Source organism: Neolamprologus multifasciatus, chromosome 22 (assembly GCF_963576455.1).
Source record: "Neolamprologus multifasciatus chromosome 22, fNeoMul1.2, whole genome shotgun sequence".
NCBI lineage: Eukaryota > Metazoa > Chordata > Actinopteri > Cichliformes > Cichlidae > Neolamprologus > Neolamprologus multifasciatus.
In genome coordinates, this window is record NC_140459.1 from 33,399,829 (window position 1) to 33,423,389 (window position 23,561).

Genomic DNA, 23,561 nt, shown 5'->3' on the forward strand with positions numbered 1-23,561 from the left:
TCGGTGCTTGTTTGGAAGTTTAGGGGTTTTTCGCTATAAAAAGAAGTTTTCTTCCCACGCACAACGGACACTAATGTTTTTGTCACTTTTTATGGAATCAAACTCAAAGTAAGGTCAGTACTTCCACGCTTTAAACGCTGCACGCTCATACTCTCTCTGCACTCGATATATGATCCATTGTTGATCTGCACACAGCTGTTGTCACGAACGTCGCACTCGCTTACGTCACTGTCATGAGACATTCTCGCAAAAAAATCATGGTTTCAGTAACGCAGTAACGCAGCGTTCCTACGAGAAAGTAACAGTAATCTAATTACCGTTTTTGCAATAGTAATCCCTTACTTTACTCGTTACTTGAAAAAAAGTAATCGGATTACACGTTACTGCCCATCTCTGCACATGAGTCACAAATACACAACAGCACAGATGAAAGGTTTTACAGTTTTTACTACTGTTTCTTTACAGTGCCACCTCTGGGTTGACAAGTTTTCAACTGGGAAATTGGAGTTGAGGGTGAGACTGGAATTGCTGGAGCAGTTTTGATGATTGATCTCAGGGTTAAGCAGGAAATTTGAGCAACAATGATGCTCTCAGTGGCAGATGGCCTTATCAAGACTTCTGAGGAACTGGTGGCACTGAAGATGATCTGAGAAGGCATCTGAGTCAGAAAAGTAGTCCTGAGGAAGTACAAGAGACATGTGATGACTGGGTGGAGAGAGAAGAAAAATGGCATCTTAGAGGAGATAGCCAGGTGACTCTTTTTGTGAAATCTGTCCATTAGTCATTATTCAATCTGGGCTATAAAGTGGAGAAGCAAACAAGATTGAATTAGGTAACATGGGAAATGCACTCCCTGAGGTTGGGGGTGAAAGGATAGGGGGGTGAAAGGAAAAATAATAGGATGAGAGGCTGGAATCATCAACTTTGCACTCAGCATAGAGACTAATCCACTTCTTCTTATCTGATTATGACACTCTACTTGGCAAGAGGGGAAATGTCATCAGCACCTTGAGCCGTTACCCTGCTGCTCTTTGTTTTCTGGAAGCCCAAATGTCTGTGACGGGAAGTTGTCTTTGTTATGAGATGGTCACTACAAATCATAAGTGGAGGCAAGGCTGCTAAAATCTTCAGGTCGGGGTGAAACCAGTTCTCTTTTTACATAATGAAATACTATTAAAAGGATTATATTGACCATATAACATGTGAAAGTGCATGTGAACAGTTTTTAATACCCAAGTGGGGGAAATAATAGAGGATGTTTTAAAGCTGCATAAAAATAGGTGAAGGGTAGACAGATGTCCAATACTAAAACAGACCTTCTGCCTACTGCCAGGGAACAAAGCAGTGGCAGCAATGGTGGCGGTGCTGTGGGGGTTGGGTAGGATATGGTTGGATAGATTTCTTAAATGTCAGAGGGGGTGAGGTGGGATTAGACAAAGGAGGAGATGGGGGTGGCTGGGACTGCTTTATTAAGACATGTCATGTCAAACCATGCATCCTTTCTTTGATAGACAAGCAAGCAACTCAGAAACAACTGTGCAGAATACAACCTGATCGTTTTAGTTGCATATTAGCCTTTTGATAAGTATAATAACAATGTTAGTTTGTGCTATTTAATTCATTCATTCATAGTAGAATGTCATAAATACATTGTTTTGTCAGAAATGTGTTCCTCTTTGTTGTAATCATTCTATATGGTTTTCATTTAATGTCACAGACAAGTCAAGGTCTGTCTTGAAAATCAGTTTATACGGAAACCTTTACTGTACTAATCAGCACAGAGATTCACGGCAGTTCTCTCCACTTTGTGCTTCTCCTCTTGATAAATATTTACATTTCATGACAACTTAAGTATCTTTCTTTTACAGGAAGATTAAATCTAAACCAGTTGTGCTGGTTTAAACTGATTTAGGTTTTTGACTAAAACCCTTAAAAATGATAAAACTTGATTACCAGATAGAAAATAGTAAAGTAAGACATTTACTAATAAAAAACCTTTTAATTTTTATGCATCTTTATCTTTCTTCACTTGCAATATATTGGGCTACATATTCAGTTTTTGTAAATATATACTTTTTTCTTATTTTAATCAGTACACATCGTATGTATTAACTACCAGTATATTTTTGTGCATGTTTTTATCATAAATTCATGATAGTCCCGGTTCAATGCACAATGAAGAATTTGTTAAATGCTTTGTTGGACAATTTTCTAAACCAGAGTTTTATAAAGTCAGATGTATTAAAGTGACTTAAACAGTTCAGCTACAGTTAACATAACCTTTGACTATCAATAATCATCATTTAGCTTTAGCAAGCTAAACTTAATCATGTCAAGTTAATTGAATCTGTTGTCAGTAGATGTAAAGTTAATGTAATTTAACTCTTTTCTTCAGCATTTAATTAACAAAGCTTAGTTAGATTTATATCAAACAATTAATTGCAGTTAATGACTTTTCCCATTGAAACAACTGAGTTTTGTGGGACTGGTTGCCATAACTTAATTAAGTAAATCAGCATTTTATTTCGTAGAGTGAAGCACTGAAGAGTTTGATGTGAATGCAGCTGAAAATAAAGACCAAACCAAGTATTATTTAAGCCTCACCGTGTGTTTCTGTGCCGTATCATCCAACTCGTAAATACACAAAGATGCTGTCATTCATTTGGTTCATTTTAGTGTAAATGTGACACATTGTCAAATATGTATATTAATATATTAATGTGATATTTAAAATCCATTAGTTAACTATTGCTGTGAGGTATGCAAAAGAAATACCAAAGCTGGTCTGGGAAAGTAAACCAGGGACCCCTGGCTCTTCTCCACCACCTCCTGCTCAGGCAGTAAGTAGAACAGATGGGGTCCAGTGGCATGCAAGGGAGCAATGAAGAAATGAGGGTAGGAAGATGGAGGGGTGTGGAGGGTGATGGACGAGTGGAGGAGGTGTTGATTAGCCCACCACAGACTCACTGTGATATATTTAGCTTCATGTTGCCAGTGAGGAGCTCAGCCAGGAGGGTTGGTGTGTGCACCCCACAGACGATTTTAGGCTCAGCTGCTTTAACACATTAACTTGGCTCCTGTCGCCCTCTCCGATGATTGATCTGGTTTTCTTCCATTTGAAGAACTATATTAAGTCACAGAGTGCAAATCTGTTTTCCACTGGCCTTCATGCAAAGAGTTGCCACACCGAAAAGCTTTCAGGAACACACAGATTTAATCTTATAGCTTGGATGCAATATTGTGGATTTATTTGAACTGAGCTGCAGATTTGATATGATATGAGATATTTCTCCGTATGAGCAGGGATTTGGATGTGCAGAACACTTCAGGATTATTTCCTAACTGCTAACTGCTTGTAATATTTATTTAATGCATTAGAAAAAGAACTGATGACGAGTGAATGGACTTCAGCGTGGAGTTGGATGCCTCGAGACCGCTCTTGGTTTTGTCTTGGTCTCGCTGTCTCGGTCTTGCGTTCTCAAATCGACATAGTGTTCGGGAGATTTGGAGTCAACCATCAGCGGAGCGGGGGCGTGGCTTACTGAGCTTAAGCCCGGGTAATTTTTTCAGAAGCCCGGGGTCTTTTGGAGTGTAATTTGTTAGTTAGATGCCTGACTGACAACTGTATAAAACAAAAACAACACCCGAAGCACAGAGCGCACCGTCGTAAATTCCCCCTAATTTTGGTATGATCCGAGCTCAGGCACTGGGCGACTGAGCACAGCACCCATGTGAGCGAGGGGGGAGTTTGCTGCAGACAGAGGAGAGCTGAAGTTTGAGCAGGTACCAAAGCAAATCATTCGTACTGTACAAATAATGTAAATATGACGGTGAATCACAAAAGACTGAGATTAAACTGATCACTTGGTTGCGTTACTTGCTCTTCGAGTGAATCAACAAATGGATAAATAAAAAGCCGAACAACAACAATGCTGTTTTTAGAGAGTCTTAGCTTACATCTCATATTTTCAGTTGTTTCCCTCCACGGCTAAACAAACTCTCTAAACCAGTTTCAGTTAAGTACTGATGAACACAACGATGGACATAAGGAGCTTCTGGTAGATGTTATTTTATATATTATGCTTCGTATGTTGTTCAGTATATTTCTATGCAAAACAAGAGGAATTTCAACACACAGCAGTATATTCACAGTTGAAACCAGATGTTTACACTTTAGGGAGAAAACAACAACTTTTTTTTTACTGTTAAACATCAATTTAGAGTAAACTTGTTTTATTTTAGATAAATAAATATATCGTATATTTTAAATTAGTTAAATGTCAGAATAAAGAGAGACAGAGCTGTCTCTTTTTTATCACTTTCATCAACTTTAGGAGTACATATACACTAAGTTTATTGTTAATTAATAAGAAAACTGCAGACGATTCCATTCTGAGCTGAAGAAGCGTCTGATTGGTTCGTAGAGTCCATGTGAGTAAACTGGTGGCACAGCTGTGGATGCATATAAGGCAAAACACAGAGTCTGTTTCTGTGACAATCAAGAGATGTCAACCAAAACAGCAGGAACAGAACTGTGGAGCTCCATAAGTGTGGCTCAGTTTTGAATACAATTTGGTGCCATTTACAATTAAGAAATATATACAATTGATCTCTTTACTCTTAAATTTAACAAATATGTGTTTTTATATTTATCAACCTAAAGAAATAAACATTTAGTCTGATTTGATGTTACAATTAAAAAAGTATTTGTGTTTTTATCTGAAGAGTTTGTAAATATCTGGTTTCAACTGTATATTTGATGATGTTGGTGTTTGGCTTGATTGTCAGCACAGAGAGAGAGAGAGAGAGAGAGAGAGAGGGCGAGAGAGAGAGGAACAGAGATGAACACGAGCAGGTGAGACACACATGATAGTCAAATGGTTGTTTACCAAAACTCATCAGAACATGTATCCAGTACCTAGTGTATCTTTTAGATACCATTTGTTACTTTTCAAATTCTATATTTATTAAGTTCTGCAGGCTTGTTTGCACAGCAAGGATAAATAATTATATAAACGTTTCAGAATCTAAATAGTGTACTTTGGTAGAATTGAAGTGTAGTGTAACTCCAGTGTAGTGCAGGGCTATGATGATTTTTAGTGCTGCTATCGTCTAGTTCTGATTCTGGTTCTGATTTGGTTTAGTCCTCAGTAGTCCTGATTTTGAACTGTTGTAGTCCTGTTTTAATTCCGGATCAGTTCTGGTTGAATCGAGGTTTAGTCCCTGTGTCTTGATGCAGCCCTGACTTTGTTCTGCTTGCTGCTTAATTAAAAAACTAGTTTAAGGTTTCCTGCATATGTGATATTTTTTTCCTGTATGAAGTCATTCTTTTTTTAACAAAAATCAAAACAGAGCCTATTAATCTTTCACTTAATTTCCTTTGGCTGCTCAGCTCTCAGTGGCTCAGCTATGCTCCAATCCCTCCATATTGTTGCCAATCACATGCGAGGATATAGGATAATATCATTATGTGAAAAACAGAGAGGGTGAGAGACGCGACAGTCAGGTGGAGCGTCCGTCTGTCCTCTCAGTGAGTGAGTGAGACAGTAGACAGCAGTGAGGAGAGCTGTGCATCGCAAAAACACATAAATATGCCTGAAACCCATAAACGAAGCAGCATCTGGCTGCAGTTTAAAGACTTTTTTTGTCTCGGTCTTGGTCTCGGATTAGGCGGTCTTGACTACAAGTCTACTTCAGCGTTAAAATTCAATTTCCCAGGAGCAACAGAAAGTCTTGTTTCTGATCCAGAAGAATTTCATCCAAGGAGACTCCCGAGCACCACAGCTGATGATCTGCACATCAACAGCTCAACACCACTCCATGACTGTCCTGATCTTGTGTCAGCTTATCTATATCCACACAAAGCCCTTTGTGACTCTTTCCTTTTTATTTTCCCTTTTCACTGGTTTAAAAGCAAATTATGTTTGGTGTTTATTTTTTTGCCTTGCTGTTGTTGTGATTTTACGTTATTCTTTGATGGCTGCACTGCTTTGTTTCACTTTTCACCTCTTTTCTCTTGTCTTTGCACTCAGAATTATGCTTGTTCTACCTTCAATGCTGGGATTTACTACACAAACATACAGCACAGACACACACATGTGCACATCTAACAGCACTCCACCAGTTAGCTAAACATGACCACACTGAGATGTGTCACATGGAAACTTTGTGAAGTTCCAGAGAAATGAGGCTAAAATTTGCTAATCAGTTAAATTAGTTATAGGCAGCTGTTATCTGTCAGACTCATATATGTTCAAACCATCTGCACACACACAACACTATAATTTATCTATTATTTTTTTATCTATTCAAAATGTGGATTTAAGAATATTACATGGATATGACAACATTTGCAGTCTACAGACATCTTTTAACAAACCTGAAGGATTCTTGTCTTTGCGATGCTCTCAGGCATGTTGTCTTTGCCAGTACAGCACTCACATTCACATCATGATGGTTGTGTGATCATGCACCAGCTGTTATTGCTCTGACACCGAAAAAAGTCACACAATCAATTAGGAGAACAATATATCTAACTGAAATCCAGCCATCCATTCACTTCCGCTTATCCTTTTCAGGGTCGCGGGGGGCGCTGGAGCCTATCCCAGCTGTCATAGGGCGAGAGGCAGGGTACACCCTGGACAGGTCGCCAGTCTGTCGCAGGGCCAACACACAGGGACAGACAACCATTCACACTCACATTCATTCGCACATTCACACCTAGTGGCAATTTGGATTATCCGATTAACCTATCCCCATAAGCTGCATGTCTTTGGACGGTGGGAGGAAGCCGGAGTACCCGGAGGGAACCCACACAAACACGGGGAGAACATGCAAACTCCACACAGAAAGACCCCGGCCTGATGTTGGAATTGAACTCAGGACCTTCTTGCTGTGCGGCAACAGTGCTAACCACCGTGCTGCAAGTTGCACCGTGCTGAAAGATAAAGAAAAATCACTTATTACAACAAAACAAATGAATAATTAGATGCTGCCTTTGCTGCCTCGCAACAAGAAGGTATAATTACCATCCTCAGAAAACTAAAATTGGAATTAAATTAAGAAGACACAATCTTGTAATGGCTGTGTTTGGAGAAAATTCATCGCTGTATAAAGAAAGAAAAACTATTTAGTCTGCTAAAGATTTGACTGGGAACATTTCTCGTAATCCACAACAAATATTAAATCTTTGAAAGACTTTTATGAAGTTTTATAGTCGTCACAGATTCATCCATCTGATGCTGCTATTAACGAATGTATTAACAATTTAAATCTACTAAAATGTAAAAGGTTGTCGTCCTCTCCATTCATCTGTTTCAATGTGTGAATTCCATGAAGCCCTACAACATTTTCCAAATAACAAAGCCCCAGAGGGTCCAAAGGTCCCGATGGATTTCGAGCAGTTTTACGCTAGCACCCACTCAGAATGGTTCCAATTCAAAATGATCACACACTAAACTCCATTTAAAATTTATTAGGACTAAACATGTCCCGTTGTGGTAGACAATCAGCCATTAATAATAAATGTAGTAGACTACTGTTCTGTTAACAATACATTTATTTATAGGTGCCTTTAAAGACCTTCAGGGTCACCTTACATTAGTACAACAAAATAAAAGCATAAAGTAAATGAAAAATAAAAAACATGCATAAAAGTATAAAACCTTTCATGACGAAGGGTTTGAAATTATGGGTTTTAAGATGCAATATGAAAGTAGAGCCAGAGTTTGTAGATCTGGTGGAAGTGCACTCTAACGTCTCGAGGCAGAACAACTAACGGTCCCGTGGTACTCGGGAAGCTGAAGAAGAGAGGAGTGTACGAGGGGGTGAGTATGTTTGGAGAAGATCAGATAAATATGGAGGAGCGAGGTTATGAAACACTTTGAAAGCAAGAAGCAGGATCTTGAAACTGACACTGAGGTGAAGTGGAAGCGAGTGGAGCTGTTTAAGAACAGTGGAGCTGTTCTAATTTTACACGAGCAGCTGGATTTTGAACTCACTGCAGTTTATGGAGAGATGTGAGATGATATGAATGGTTGAGCTTAGCCCACGGTAAACAGTGATAGATGTAGTTATAAATGTTTCCTGTGGATACCTACATGTTGTTTTGAGAGTACCAAGCACACAAGGTTCTTTTTATTGCATTTATTTTGAACCTTGTGTAGCTGGGTAGTTATTGACAGTGTGCAGTCCTTTATATTTAAATCAGTTTAGTTCACATGTACATTAGCTAATAATAGTTCTAGGTAACATGTTGGAAATATGTATAGCAACCTCACCCAGGGACTCCCAACGAACTGGTGTAAAAAGCCAAGGATGGAGACGTGCTCATCTTAATCCGTACTGATCGTGCTACAGATAAGCTCACTGCAGTGTAATCACCAGTGATTAGAATCTGTACAGTTTACAAGATAAATAAATATTTGGAGAAATAGTCAAGTCACACCAAGAATGTGTTGCTCTCTGTTTTGTTACCCTTTTATTTATTTGTTTATTTACAATGTTACCATATGTGAACCTCGCGTCTTAACAAAGAGGAAATGATTCTTGCTGCAGCTGTATAACTGAACTGTTTTGTCTCCATAGTGAAAACTGCAGTGCAATGTTATAAATACACGGATCATAAAATCTTCTTATTTTGAGGCCTGTGTGTGACTCAGACTGAACACATATATTTAAAATAATAATAATTATTTACAAAAACAACTTTTATCGTTTCACTTTCTAACTACCACATGATCTTGTTTCCCTGCAATGAGCCGCTCCCATCTGACAATGACACCTGAAGTGCGTTACTTATGTCCTGTCTACTCTGTAATTTGGTCGCTGGCAGAAAATCCCAGTTCACAAAGACAGGATGTTGGAAATGAAAGCAAGGTACTCTGGGCTTTTTTTTTTTTTGGAAATTTCTGGATATTCTGCTTGATCTTGATCCAAACACCAGCAGAGTTGGTGTCTGAAACACACTTTAAAGATCATTTTCCATCTCCAGCTGTTGGCTTTCTTGGAGCATGGTCAGGTTGTTCACTTTTCCAGTTCGGGGGTCTTCTGTGGTTGGAAAGTACCACTCAGACTCTTAAAAGTAGAGACAAGTGATAATGCACAAGCCCGGATCATTTTGACAGGCACAGTTTCTTCCCAAACTCCTGCTAATATTTGAAACATGCCAAATATCTCTTCACTCAGTGTCCCCATACTCTAGTTTGGCTTTGAATCCAGTTACTTTATCTGCCAACTTGAAGACAGTTGTCATTTTCTGCTGAAGAGGTACATTGTGTTCAATAAGCAGACTCAATATGTCGCACAAGTGAGTGAGTTTTGTGACCCATTTCGAGTCACTGAAATATGCAAATATATAATAATTATATATATATATAATAATCTGCCTTTAGAAAGCCATCTTACTTCTGCATGTCAGAGAAGGCAGTTTTGCTCTGCGTCCATCTCCTCACAAAATTGCATGAGCACATGCAAGTTTAGATCATTTCTCTACAAACCCAAACAACAGAAATCTGTCCAATCAGCTCCCTTCGTGCATATGCAGACACAAAAGACCAATTCTGTTTTCCTGATATGTAATGATTCGGAGACTGTGGTGTTACTTGCAGTGACAGTGCACATATCTTTTCTTCGTGCACATTCTCAGAAACAAGCAGTATCGCCTTGTTGTCAGTATCAGTATCTACCTGAATTGTGTACAACGATGACTTGTTAATCCTCTGTGTCCTCTAGATCCTCTAGTGTCAGTGTTAGTTAAAATAGGAAACTGGGCTAACTTTTTAACTGTAACATCAGTTACAGTTCACAGCAAATGTCCTTAGCGGCGAGCAGGATCGGTTCCTCACTGGTACTAAAAGGTTTCTTCACCTTAGTCATGAAGTTAGCCACTAGCTATGATGCTCATTTTCTTGATGTGGTGGCTGTAACTAATTCCTTTTCACATTTTCTCACATTTTCTCTTTTCAGAAAACTCCAAAGACTTGTCTTTTAATCCAGGGTGCTTGGTCTCCATGTGCCGAAGCAGTTGTGGAGGCATCACAGGCCAATTTACTAGCCTGTTGGCACATATCATGCATTGGTGTGTGACAATCACATGCAGTGATAAACCCATGCATAAAGTATCTTGATGCATGTGGCTTCTATAGTCACTGAAGAAGTCACTTGGATGAGTGATGAAACATTTCTCCTACTGAAATTGCTTCATCCAGATGAACAGAATCCACTTTTTTGGCACAATTCAAGGAGGACTCTTCTTCTTGAAAGCCGTAGACTCTAGTTCTGTCTTCTCATTGGGCCTTTTGCCCTTTCCAAAGATCTTTGTTTTTTTACTCATTTTTGGAAGCTTGTGGGGATCATTTTTAAAATATCATGTGACTAAGATAAGTGTTTTTTCAAAATAAAAAAGTGTGATATTGATTATCACACTCTGATAATCAAAAAAACATTTTAGTATTACTTATACCACTATTACTACTTTTACTGCACCATCACCACTGGAATGGACCATTATATGACCTGAGCAAAGACAAACTTTGATTTGTGTTTTTAGGGCAGTAGGTAGAGTGGGCGCCCCATGACCGGGAGGTCGGGGTTCGAATCGACTGAACGGTGCCCCTGAGGTACTACTGAGCAAGGTACCGTCCCTACACACTGCTCCCCACTGCTTCACTGAGTGAATGGGTCAAATGCAGAGAGAGTAATTTCCCCACGGGCATCAATAAAATATACATTATTATTATTAACAAGTAATGTAAGGGATTACTATTGCAAAAAAGTAATTAGATTACTGTTACTTTTCCATAAGCATCCTGCGTTACTGCATTACTAAACTGTGATTTTGTGAGAGTGTCTCATGACAATGATGTAAGCACACGCAACGTCCGTGGCAGCAACAGACGTGTGCAGGTCAACAATGGATAATATGGAGTGTGGCAGAGAGTATAGGACCATGCAGCGCTTAAAGAGTAGACGTACTTATATTACTTCAGGTTTTAATCCATAAAAAGTGACAAAAACATTAGCGTCTGCTGTACACTCTGCGTGGGAAGAAGACTTGCATATAATTGTTGCAAACAATTTAATTTTTGCTTGATGCAATGTGCATAAAGTTGAAAGATTAAAACGAATCAAGCACGTTTTAAAAAGAGACTTTTTCATTTGATTCAATTTTATATGATGGATTATGCAGAAAAAACAGAATTGGACAGAAAGGTCTGTTGCTTTATTACGTATTCAGCTTGTTTATCATGTTTTTAAAAGTAACTAAGATACTAAGTAATAAAGTAACTAATTACTTTTGAAAATAAGTAATCAGTAAAGCATCACGATTACATTCTTGGAGTAGTAATCAGTAATTAGTAAAAAATGACTTTTTTCAAGTAACTTGACCAACATTGTTGGGGCCGCTGAATCACATGATTAAACAAAGGTTTTCTCCAGTCTGCTGCCGTCCTGTAACACATGCAACACATCTTCATGCTATGATGACAGGATGGGCCAGTTTTCAAAGACTCCTCAAAACATGATGAACATGAACGATGCATCATCTCATATCGTCCCCTTACAATGATCTGAATGAAAACATAGCATTTACAATGTTGAGATGGGTGATAAACACATATCCAAACATTAGCAAAGACCATGCACATTTTCCATGTCAAAGGCACAACCAGAGAGCAGGCCGAGCATATGATACAACCAGTGTTGGGGAGTAACGGAATACATGTACCGCCGTTACGTATTTAAAATACAAAATATGAGTAACTGTATTCCGTTACAGTTACCGTTTAAAAAGGTGGTATTTAGAATACAGTTACTTTGTTGAAATAAATGGATTACACGGCGGTACTTCCCTGTTTCATATTGTGGCGGGTCAGGACTGTTTGGGTTTTGTTTGACAGCTACGTTCTGTTGTTCCAGGCGGCAGCGCTACGGTTGCCATGGTTACAGGGCGACGCTCTCTCTCTCTCTCTGCGACTGTGTGTTTCCTGGGTGAGAGAGGCCTTTTTGTTGTTGTTGTGCTAAGCTAACAGGCAGAATGCTACAGGTATAGCTCTAAAGAATGTAGCATCATAGGCAGTGTAGTCCGTGCTGCAGGGAGAATGGACTGCCATACACGTTATGTGTCTGTGAGCGAGGGAGGGAGAAAAAGGAAAAGTACAAGCTGTCATCGAGCAAAAACGGGAGCTGGAAGCATGTAAATATAATAATAACCACTGCAGCCAAGAAGAGAGCCTGACGAGCCCAGTTGTAAGTAAGCTATTAAGACTCGACTGTACACCGTGTTCGTGTTTTCCTCCAAAAACAATAAGTTCTGTTGGAGCAGCCTTTCAACGCCTCTCTCTGTCTCTGCTAGCAAACTTGACCCAGACAACAAAGTAAAGCTAGTTTTCGGCTACGAGCCGACACAGAACCCACCGTATTAGCCAGAGGTCCCTTTACTACGGTTCGGAGCTGCGGACCTTCAGTAACAGTAATAAATCACAGCAATAGTACATTCATGTAGTTGTAAACAGCATGATAATATATTAAGTAATCCAAAGTATTCAGAGTACGTTACTCTCATTGAGTAACGTAACAGAATACGTTACAGAATACATTTTGGGGCATGTAATCTGTAATCTGTAATGGAATACATTTTAAAAGTAACCTTCCCAACACTGGATACAACACTGTTTTATCTGTAGCTTCGTCTAAATACATTAAATAGGGAAATAATTTAGTCTGTTAAAAAAGATGCTCATGTATGAATGAATTTATCACAAAAGAAATAATTTGATTTTTTTATGTATCAAATAGTTAAACACATTTATTGATTTGCTTGTTTTTTACGTAACATCAGGACTTTATTTTAAAGCTGAAGTGCAGCTTTTATTTTTCGATGAATAGAATAGAATAGAATAAACCTTTATTATCCCATGGATGAGAAACTTCGGTGTTACGGAGCTCGTACAGCAAGGGAAAATAAAATATGAAAGGAAGACAGATGGATGTTGGATGTTAGCTCAGACAACATCCTCTCCTCGCCGACCTGCTCGATGGACTTCAGCGGACAGTCCAGGACAGAAATCCTTCATGTAGTGGATCAATAAGTAGAGACTTCAGGGAGGTTTAAAGTTTAAAATAAATGGTGTAAAATAACCACAAAGACTGCCTCAGAACCACCATTTTAATTATTTTAATTAATTTTTGTTATTTGTTAACACCAATATTTAAAAAATACTACAACAACTTGCTCCATAACTCAGCCTTTGATACGCCATTTATTTCATACAACTACCCCATTGTGGAAGCAGCAATAAAGAACAATCGTTAATTGGCTAATATTGCTTTTCATGCCTGAGTAGCTCGGATATTAACTTGGCTGGAGGAAACCCAGCATTCTGTAGTCACACAGTAGGCTCTCCCTGTGGTTAGTGCCCTGAGACTGCACGTTTATTTCATCACCACAACCCCATCTCGATTTTCAGCACTGAATTTAATTATACCGGTGGCTTGAAATTACCCACAATGCCCATAAGTGCTCCCAATGGAGTTTGGGCTGGAAGCATGGGACATTCGCAGGACAGAGGAAAACACAATATGCATAGGATATGTAGGATGGACAAATGCTGCTTATGATGCGACAGACTCTACAGAAAAGGTCTGAGAAATGAAGCCAATGTGAACGTAGCTTAAAAACTTAAGCACGTAATTTACTGGGTTGTTTTTATTTCCATCTCTTATCTCATCATTTAACAGCGTGTGTGTGAGATTTTAAGGTTTATGGACTGTCATCGTTTCTACATTTATCCTTTTCTATTACTAACAAATGGGAAAGAAATGGGAGGGGCGCCATGTGAAGCAGGTCTGCCAATTTGTGCTGTGGAGAATCAGCCTGAATGATACAGCCTCTAAAGGAACGTTCAGATGTGTCGGGATGTGTTAAAACATGACGACGCAGAGCTTCAGACAGGATATTTTGAAAAACGAGTCAAATTTATTTGGTTCAGTTTTTCTCATTGTGTAAGAATTTGTTTTAACATTAAACTGTTACGCAGCAGTATTCACTCAGAGAAGGGGTAGCGTTGCAACATGTTAAACTAAATCAGTGTGTTTATATCTATATGAGGTACTGTAGTGCTGTGAAAAGGTATTTTCTCCTTCCTGGTTTCTTAGTTTTATTTGCAAATTTGTCACAATTCCAAGTTTTAACGAGTAAATGCAAAATGTGATTATTTCATTGATTAAAGTGAAAACGTTTTAAAAAGCTATCCAAACCTACCTGGCCCTTTGTGAAAAAGTAATTGCCCCCCTTGTTAAATCATGAATTAACTGATTTTCTGGAACGTTGAGTTTCATTTCTACAGCCACACCCACACCTGACGACTGCCAGTCCTCTTCATTCAACGTGTGGTGTGATCTAAAGGAACTCAATCATCATTTCTAAAATTCAGGACTCGAGCTAACATACTGAGAGACGTTTTTTACAAACGGAGAAAAACCTGAATAATGGAGCGCCTGTCAAGGATTAGCTGGCCTACCAGAGTTTTTCATTTTACTCATCGATACCTCATCACAGAAGTACCCAGAACAACATTTAACAAACTCAGTTAAGGTCAACGTTCATGATTCTTCAATAAGAAAGCGACTGAGCAATCATGGCAATAACATTGATATTTTCAATTTGTCACATTGTATCCATGTCTGACATTTAGGGAATTTGTGAAGTTATCAGTAAAAGTAAAACAAAAGGAACCAGATCAGGAACAGCTGTGGGTAATATCTGTGCAATAATAACTGCATCAGTGCAGCTCTGTTTGTCCATGAACATTAACAGCAGCTGCTATTCAGTGAATGTCCTGTAAGGACGTCTTCAGAGCTGCTGCTGTTTGTTTCCATTGTACTGGACGTCTGGGAGAAACACTCTGTCTGAGCAGGAGATTAAAGCAGCTGTTAGGTTTTAATAATCATGATGAGTTCACAATGGAAAACTTTCTGCTCTCTCAGCAGCATGATTCTCTAAAACATGTCTTTATACTGAAATATTCTGCAGCACATGATGGACGTTACGAATGGAAATGCAGAAAGAAGTGTAGCACCAACAAAGGGGGTTGGGTTTGTACAGATCATGGCAAGGTTTGGCCTGGATGTAACCTCAGCATAACAAGACAACTCCCCCACTCCATCTCCACCCAAGAAACAGCCAAAAAATCTGGGCTATGCCAAAATAACAAACACAAGATCTCTAAAGGTCCCTCATCTGCCTGCACTCTAACCCTGTCACTCCTACAAGGCTGCTGCAGTGAAAGAATACGAGCTCTCTAATTTACAAAAATATTTACAAAGATCACGACCAGATCTCATAATTACAGACACACAAATTTACTCGCACTACTCACTAATAAACTTTTCGACTCTGGTGGTTAAGAGGCTGCTGTCCATCCAATTATTCAAACGGGAGCAGGAATCAATTCAAGCCGAGCACTCTGCATGGGTGTGTCTTGATAGAGACAGGTGTCTGCTAACCCCAGGGAGGGAAGAAAAGGAAAAGGCCACACCCACAACATCTGGTGGGAGGAGTCAAACACACACAAACATGATCTTGGCTCATAACCAAGAAACTTTCATCCCAGCTAAACTCAAAAACAACCTTTTCTAATATGTGTTCTAATATACACAGTTAACATTATTTTAGTGCTTTGGTGCCGAAACTTAACAAAACAGCAATTTCAAAAAATACAACTTTACAACAAAAAATAGCTCCCGCGTGGACACCACATACCAGCATGCTGTGTAACTCTTAATAATGCTATAATGCTTAATACGATATTAAGATTAGAGTCTTTCCTAAACATTTATTGTAAAAGCACAGTGATAAAGGGTAGCTCAGGGTTGTTCTTTTAGAACAAAGCACAGTTAAAGTTCAGTCTTCATTAAGATCCCATGAGGCAGTTTGTTTGTAGGGAATCAAAACAGCTTCCCAAAGAGTTCCCAGTTTCAGGCTACGTCCACACGTACACGGGTATTTTTGAAAACAGAGATTTTCCGTTTTCGTTTATAAAAATAATCCCGTCCACACGTAAAGGCAGAAATGAAGGAAAACGCTGCTAGGAACATGCCAAAGCAACAGGTGGCGCTATATTCCTAACCGTGTAGAAATGTTGGCCAATCAGAAGTCTAGAAGCCTCGGTGGGAAAAAGTAAACAAAGCTGGGGCATAGAAGCAGAACCGAGTCGTATGTGTGGAGGGACAGTAACTGTGTGTGTATATGTAAGCATTTAAACACTGCAGAGAGAACAATTAACAGTAACAGTATTGTAGAAATTCATTTCACCGAAACAATAACGTGGCGCACAGTGTGACGTCAAAAAAGGCGCACACCTTTGACGCTGCGCTTCTCGTCCACACGTAAACGCAAAAACTGAGTTTTCAAAAATATCCACCCTGGCCAGAGGTTTTAGAAATCTCAGTTTTCAGTGACCAAAAACGCCGTTTACGTGTGGACGAAAGGTGCAAACGCATAGAAAAATCTGCGTTTTCAAAAATACCCGGGTACGTGTGGACGTAGCCTCAGTCTCTTGTGTGCCCCCTGCAGCTTTTAAAATCCATCTTAAAATCTTTCAGTAATCATCTGAGTACTCTCATGTGACACCGTTGCTAATTCGGCTGCTTTGGCTCCCCATCAAGTCCATTTTAAGATTCTGGTTCTGACCTTTAGAGCTCTTCATGGACAAGCACCAGCCTACATGATTGAACTTTTACAGTCCTATGTCCCTAGCAGTCCCTGAGGTCATGTGATCAAGGCTTTCTTGTTATTCAGCATACAAGCCTGAGAAAAAAATCATAGATAATAAGTAGGTGGAGCAGCCTGTGACACTTATGTTTCCACTTTCTGCACTCGCAGAGTGTTAAACAATTTTTTCAGACAGTAGAGCCAGACTGAATCACGGAGACAACAATGTGAACATGTGTGTTTGTGTGTGTGTCAGCACGACAGCGCAGCATGCAGACCAGATTATTTTGTGGAATAAATATACTAGCTATGATTCAGACACATAAAAACAGAAACACTGCACAGAAACAAATAACGTGACACAAGGCAGGAATGTGACAGCATCACGATTATAAGGATGGAATAACAGCTGCTTTAAGGACCTGTGGCAGTAACACAGAAGCACGGTAAGGTTGGGGATCACCATGTATGAGTCAACATGAGAATAAGTGCTGTGTGCTTTGTTAATGTGCAAACATGTGTACAAGTGTCTTTGTTTAATCATTTATATTGTTCTTCATTTAAAAAAGCTTTAAGTTCTTACTTTTTGCACAGTTGTGATCAGCAAGAATCTCATTTTAAGATTTGTAAAATTTCTTTTCTGTCTTCTCTCTAAGGACGCTGAGAAGTTATTACAGTCTTACATCCTTGCACATCACTCTTAACTTAGAGCAGTAACTGTAATTTATGTCCATATAATACTTGTAAAACATCTTGGGGCTTAAAAGATTTACATGTAATACTTCAATTTTCAGTTAGTTTCAGCGAGTTGATTCCAGCAGGCACAAATGTTTCACAGTTAATGATAATGTGCTGAGGTTAATCATGGAAACTGAAAACAACGACTCCTGAAAAAAAACTAAGAAAAAAAACAAAAATTTAAACAAATAAATAAAATTGGCAAATAAAATCAATTTATAGAGAGAAAAATTAAAAACATCAACGATCAGACAGACCACAACCAGGTTAAAGAAACTGAAAAGAAAAAAAAAGATATTCTACTTGAAGAGGTGGAAAAGAAGCATCTACTTTTAAAGAGGCGTTCCTGTGAAATGGGCCCAGAATAAACAAAACATCTACCAAGGTAGGGATGCACCGATACCGGTATCGGGTATCGGCCTCGATACCACATTTTCTAAAGTACTTGTTAAAAACCCCCGATACCGGGGACCGATACCACGGTCTGAGACCTGTCTATGTTTGAGCGGCATGTAAGGGGTTAATCACAGGCGCCGAGTGCCCGCCCCCAGGCCCCGAGTGCTGCCCCCAGGCCCCGGCTGCATCTCAGAGCTGGGAGAAGGCGAGGCGAGACAAGTCAGCCGTGTGGAACTATTTCAAAGTGAACGAAGACACGAAAACAAAGGCGGACTGCAAATTGTGCTCAGCGAAATTGTCCAGAGGCTCAGAAGGTAGCGCATTTAACACAAGTAATTTAATCAAGCACCAAAATCCCAACACGACAACGAGTACAAAGAGTTTACCCACGCTTATTTACCCACGCTTATTAGCACAGAGGAGCATAGCTGATGCTACAGCAGTGGGACGGAAAATAGTTGGGCATTTTAAACACTCTGCCTTAGCCTACTCCCGCCTCGAGGACATTCAGGGACAGCTCAACCAGCCAATAAAGAGACTGCAGCAGGACGTACAGACGCGCTGGAACAGCACGTATTACATGCTCCAGTCCCTCATTGAGCAAAAGTGAGTGCTGGGCGTGTCCGAGCACGAACTCCCTGACTATCTCACTGCTCACCAATGGGCTCTTATGGAGACGACTGTTGCCATCCTCGCCCCCTTTGAGGAACTAACTAAAAAAGTGAGCAGCTACGACGCACTAGCCTCTGATGTCATCCCAGCTGTGACTGTGCTAGTGAGACTTCTAAACAGAGAAACAGACGAACAAATTTAAAATTAAATTTTGTTTTTTTATAATTATTTATTCTGTAATATGTTGCATACAACATGCTTTTCATTTTAAATAAATGTTCTTAATTCCAAACTAGTCACTTGTTTGTTTGTTTTTTGTTAAATTATAGGACTAAAGCTGTTACCTGTAAATTTAAATCATGTTTTTATTAAGTACTCGGTATCGGCGAGTACTGAAATGCAAGTACTCGTACTCATTTTCAAAAAAGTGGTATCGGTGCATCCCTATACCAAGATGAATAAAGAAGAAGCAGGAGAGGAACACAGCACAGAAAATTAAAGACCCACACTCAAATAAACAGAAGAAAGACACTTCATCATCACTATAACCACCTCTATACACAACCACCAGCGGAGAAAGATAATACAATGAATGCTTTTAGAGCAACTGGCTCTGCATCAGTGGAACTTCCTAAGATGAAACACATCAGAAATTAACAAAGCTATAAAATTTAAAACACAAAAAAATCAATTGGTAGTGAATAGTACACAATAGTACAAATGATTTAATGAAGAATTCATATCAGTACTTCACGACACTTTCAATTGGACTCAAAAAAATAAGATGTCACCTTCATGGTGAGAAGTGATAATCACAGGAAGATTGTAGTTTGTGCAATCTCTGTGTTAAATATAGACTATAAAATATATACGTCGATCATCTCTGAGAAAAATGAACACATTGGTACCAGAAATAGATTAAATAATACATTAGGAGAAATGTGCCAAAGAGAAAACCTGAGCATTGATGCTTAAAAGGCATCTGATTGGGTAACTTGTCAGTTTCAAACCATCGAAAAAAAAATGGATTCATTGCAAAAATAAAGATATTAAGGTAAAGTTATGACTCCTGTACATATCCTATACAGTTAGGAGATGACTACAGGAAGGAAATCCAGGTGGACCCTACAGGATGACAAAGAGCTTGATATTCAGGAATGCACATTTGATTTTGGTCAGCATGGAGACATGCACGGCTCTGAAGGTGCACAGGTGTGACTTGAAGAGACGCAGCTTTGCCCGAAACGCTTTCATGCACACATACGGCTTTGGCTGCTCTTTGGAAATAAATAGTTTGCTGGGTTAGCAGGCTGTGATTTGCATAACGGCAAATCAAACAAACACTTTCGCTGGGTTTCCATAAAAAATATTCATTTTCCGCCTACTCTAACATTTTCTGCGATCACTTGCAATCTTGCATCTCTTTGGTTCTGTTATTTCTGGTGGGCATGAGCCAGTGTTTTCTTTCATTGCTTGCTTGACAGCTAAGAAGTACAATACAGCACAAATGTTGTGTGTGAACTAAAGTCTGTTATATTTTTAGAACGGGCCAATTAAAAACGGCAGTTGGCTCGCGAGCCGTAGTTTGGACAACCCTGAATTAGAGAATAAAACCTGGGATAAAATATGTGCATAGCACGTCAGGAGTTTACCTGGAAAAACGTGGTGCGATACATGATCACATAAAGATTTAAAAGCAAACAGATAAAGACAGAAATGCTGGAGAGAGTGTGGGCTCCATGACGCTGGCCACACACGTGTTCTGGAAACAACAAAGACTAAATGTGTTCTGGGAACAATTAGTGAACTGATGCATCAGATATTTGGGGATACGTTTCCAATTACGATTTTCTTCCTTAACAGACAGAAAAGAGGACAAAATATAGATATGAGTTTGGCTGATGAATGGATTACAGTACGGAGTAACTAACTGATTTTATCATGGGTGTCTTTAGAAAGACTGGATGATGAGACCACAGGGTTCATCAAATTCACAATCAGCAACATCAAAATCTAAAAATCATAAAGTCAGCAAATTTATTTAAAGGATGCTCTTATAATTCTTGTGCTTTTTAACCATCGATTCTAAATGAAAATGTAGTAAATGCTGAAAATGTTGAGCCATATAAGACTGTTAGGCTTCCCAGCAGGAGACGTGGCTCCTTCTGGTGACTGTGAACATTCCCTAAATCTAATCAGTGGTCGTAAATGGTAAATGGCCTGTATTTGTATAGCGCTTTTCTGGTCCCTAAGGACCCCAAAGCACTTTACACAACCAGTCATCCACCCATTCAAACACTGGTGAAGCTACATTGTAGCCACAGCCGCCCTGGGGCGCACTGACAGAGGTCAAATCTTCCTTTAAACAAAGAATGGATGGATTCACTGCAGTAGACATGCAGGACCTGCTGAAGCCAAAACTCAGTTCCTGTTTACAAACAGCCAGAAAAAAACACTGAAGTACTGAAACAAACAAATACTTGTATAGAAATACAAGTTAGATATTTTTTAGCTAATGAAATTGCAACATTGGGTGGGGAAGAGGTAATGGTTTGAATTCAAATACACGAAACTGCCTCTCACAGAGCTTCTCTGACACAAAGCACTGAAGGCAAACTTGCACATCCTACAGATTAGCAATGTGTTCCTGCTCGCAGCTAAACCTGTTACCTCCTGGTAAGCAATGGGAGCATGCCAGCAGATTGGCCTAAGAAGCGTAAAGAGCTTTTCATCACCTGGCATCTTCTAAAGGCCCACCTCTATTAGTATTCAACTTCAACTGACACTCTGCTGACACAAGATCGAAAAACTTTCTGAGCTTCCTGCTTGGACGTCGCACCGACCGTGCTCGGTCCAAAGTTATTCAGATGATATAGAAACACCACATGTAGTCTTAGACATACTGAGATTCATATGATTTGTGGATGATACCAATATCTTTTTTACAAATGACTCTCATGCTCAGTGTCTTGGTGACGTCACTGGGACCAAACACAAGCGGAGACCACCAAGTGACCTCTTGTTATTTTATTGTTTTAGAAACACTAAAAGTTAGAGACACACTCTCTTGTTCCATTGGCAGATTTTTTTTTCACTTATTCCAACCAAAACTATCTTGTATTAAAAGAAAAAATCTTACTGATGTGTTACTCTGTAGCTGATTGTGTCTTATTTTACGTGTGATGAGATTATTTTGACAAATAACACAAATATACTTGGTTCAAGATTACACGGTTTTGAGTTTTTGCAGTGTTCAGCTGCCACTAACCAGGTAGAGGTTTTCTCAAGACGCTGGGATGCCACACTTGGTGACTTTAAGGAGGAAGCCTGACAAACAAGCATGTGGTAAATCATCTAATGGAGTATCCCAACTTGGTAACACACTAGTTTTTTTTTCTGAGCTGTGATAACACACAGCTCACTGAAAAAAAGGCCATGTTGGATTTACTTGATTCAATAGTGGACATTGGTTGCACACAAACGTTTTGCTTTGGCAGAAACTTAAACAATTGAGTTAAATCAGCACAACTTATTCATAGTCAATAAACCTGTGCATTTTGTGTTCATGAAACGTGATTGAAACATGTTTAGATGAAGTAAGTTGAGCTCTTGGAATATTTTGATCCTTCACAATTTTGTCATTTTATTTCAACACTATTCAATAACCTTAACCACAGTACTACTTGATTAATTAAATACTGCATGTTGTCTTCATATTACATAATGTTCAACAAAGTCTAGAGTCTGGTTATCATAAAAGTTGAATGGATCTAAAACAACTAACATCCTCCTATCGTTATCCTGGTTGCGGGGGTAGGTTATGAGGCAGGGTACACACTGGACAGCTCACCAGTCAATCACATAGAGACAAACAACCATTTGCATTCACATTCATGGTGAATTTAGAATCACTAATCAACCTAAGCTGACTCTAATAACTGCAGGAGGACACCAGAATACCCAGAGAGAAACCAATGCAAACTAGCCATATTGTGGATTTGAACCCAGGACCTTCTTACTGTGAGGCAACAGCGCTAACCACCATGTCACCAATCCAGGGTTGAAAAGTAGGAAAGCTATGATTTCAAGGCTTGATGCAGAATTTTTTGTACGTTTTTGTCCTTGACAGGTTAAACCACAATAAAAAGCAATAGCATACACGTTGTGTGTGTGTAGTTGTCTGCCTCTTATAACTCTTATATAAGTGATTTTCCTGCAGTTTCAAATCTCATGTGATCTTGTTAATTTCATGAGTCCAGCAACTAACCACTCTTACTAGATTGTATCATGTCATCTCAACAAGAACAAATTAAGTTGTTGAATTTTGTACAGATCCTACATGATTTAATTACGTTCAAGATAGAAACATTAATTAACATAAATTATTATAATTAATGTAACAACCACCTAATTTACTTTTTTCGGTTTACCAAAAAAAGTAGAGGCGGTTGTTCGACTTGACTGAGTTGGATGCCTTCCTCAAACCACGATCCAAAGCGTGCAAGACTGAAATCCCGTGCAGTGTCGCGAGATTTAACATTGCTATATCATTGACTTACTTCACTCGAACATGATATGAACAATTGAATCTGCCCGCTCTGCATATTATGTAGTTTCTAAACTATATAGTTACACTTAACTTTAAACCATGAGGCAATTGTGTTAAATACACGCAAGATGCTTACATAAATCCAAGAGCTGGCCAATCCCTTTTTTTCAGTGCTGCATGGCATCATTCCTTCCTCCTGAGCTTCATAAACTGCGTTGGGTATGTATTACAGATTACTTGCTACTTTTGCATCAGTTAATAAATGACCTGAAACACAGTCAAACAACAACTAGTGAACACAAGCCGACAACACAAAGCAAGGCTGAAAGCAAGCCCAGAAACGTTTACATATACACAGTGTTGGGAAGGTTACTTTTAAAATGTATTCCATTACAGATTACAGAATACATGCCCCAAAATGTAGACGTCGGGTTCTGTGTCGGCTCGTAGCTGAAAACTAGCTTTACTTTGTTGTCTGGGTCAACTTTGCTAGCAGAGACAGAGAGAGGCGTTGAAAGGCTGCTCCAACAGAACTTATTGTTTCAGAGGAAA

General features: G+C 39.2%; 1 protein-coding gene and 1 long non-coding RNA gene across 2 annotated transcripts in view; both read right to left on the bottom strand.

The window, feature by feature from the left end:
• Positions 1-23,561, bottom strand: part of LOC146493832 (thrombospondin type-1 domain-containing protein 7A-like) — a 157,852-nt gene that overhangs the window by 125,767 nt on the left and 8,524 nt on the right. The window lies entirely within an intron of this gene.
• Positions 5,653-17,837, bottom strand: LOC146493833 (uncharacterized). The gene is made up of 2 exons (XR_014871982.1): positions 6,934-17,837; positions 5,653-6,532 (listed from the first exon to the last, which is right to left on the bottom strand). It is a non-coding gene; the product is annotated as an uncharacterized LOC146493833 (long non-coding RNA).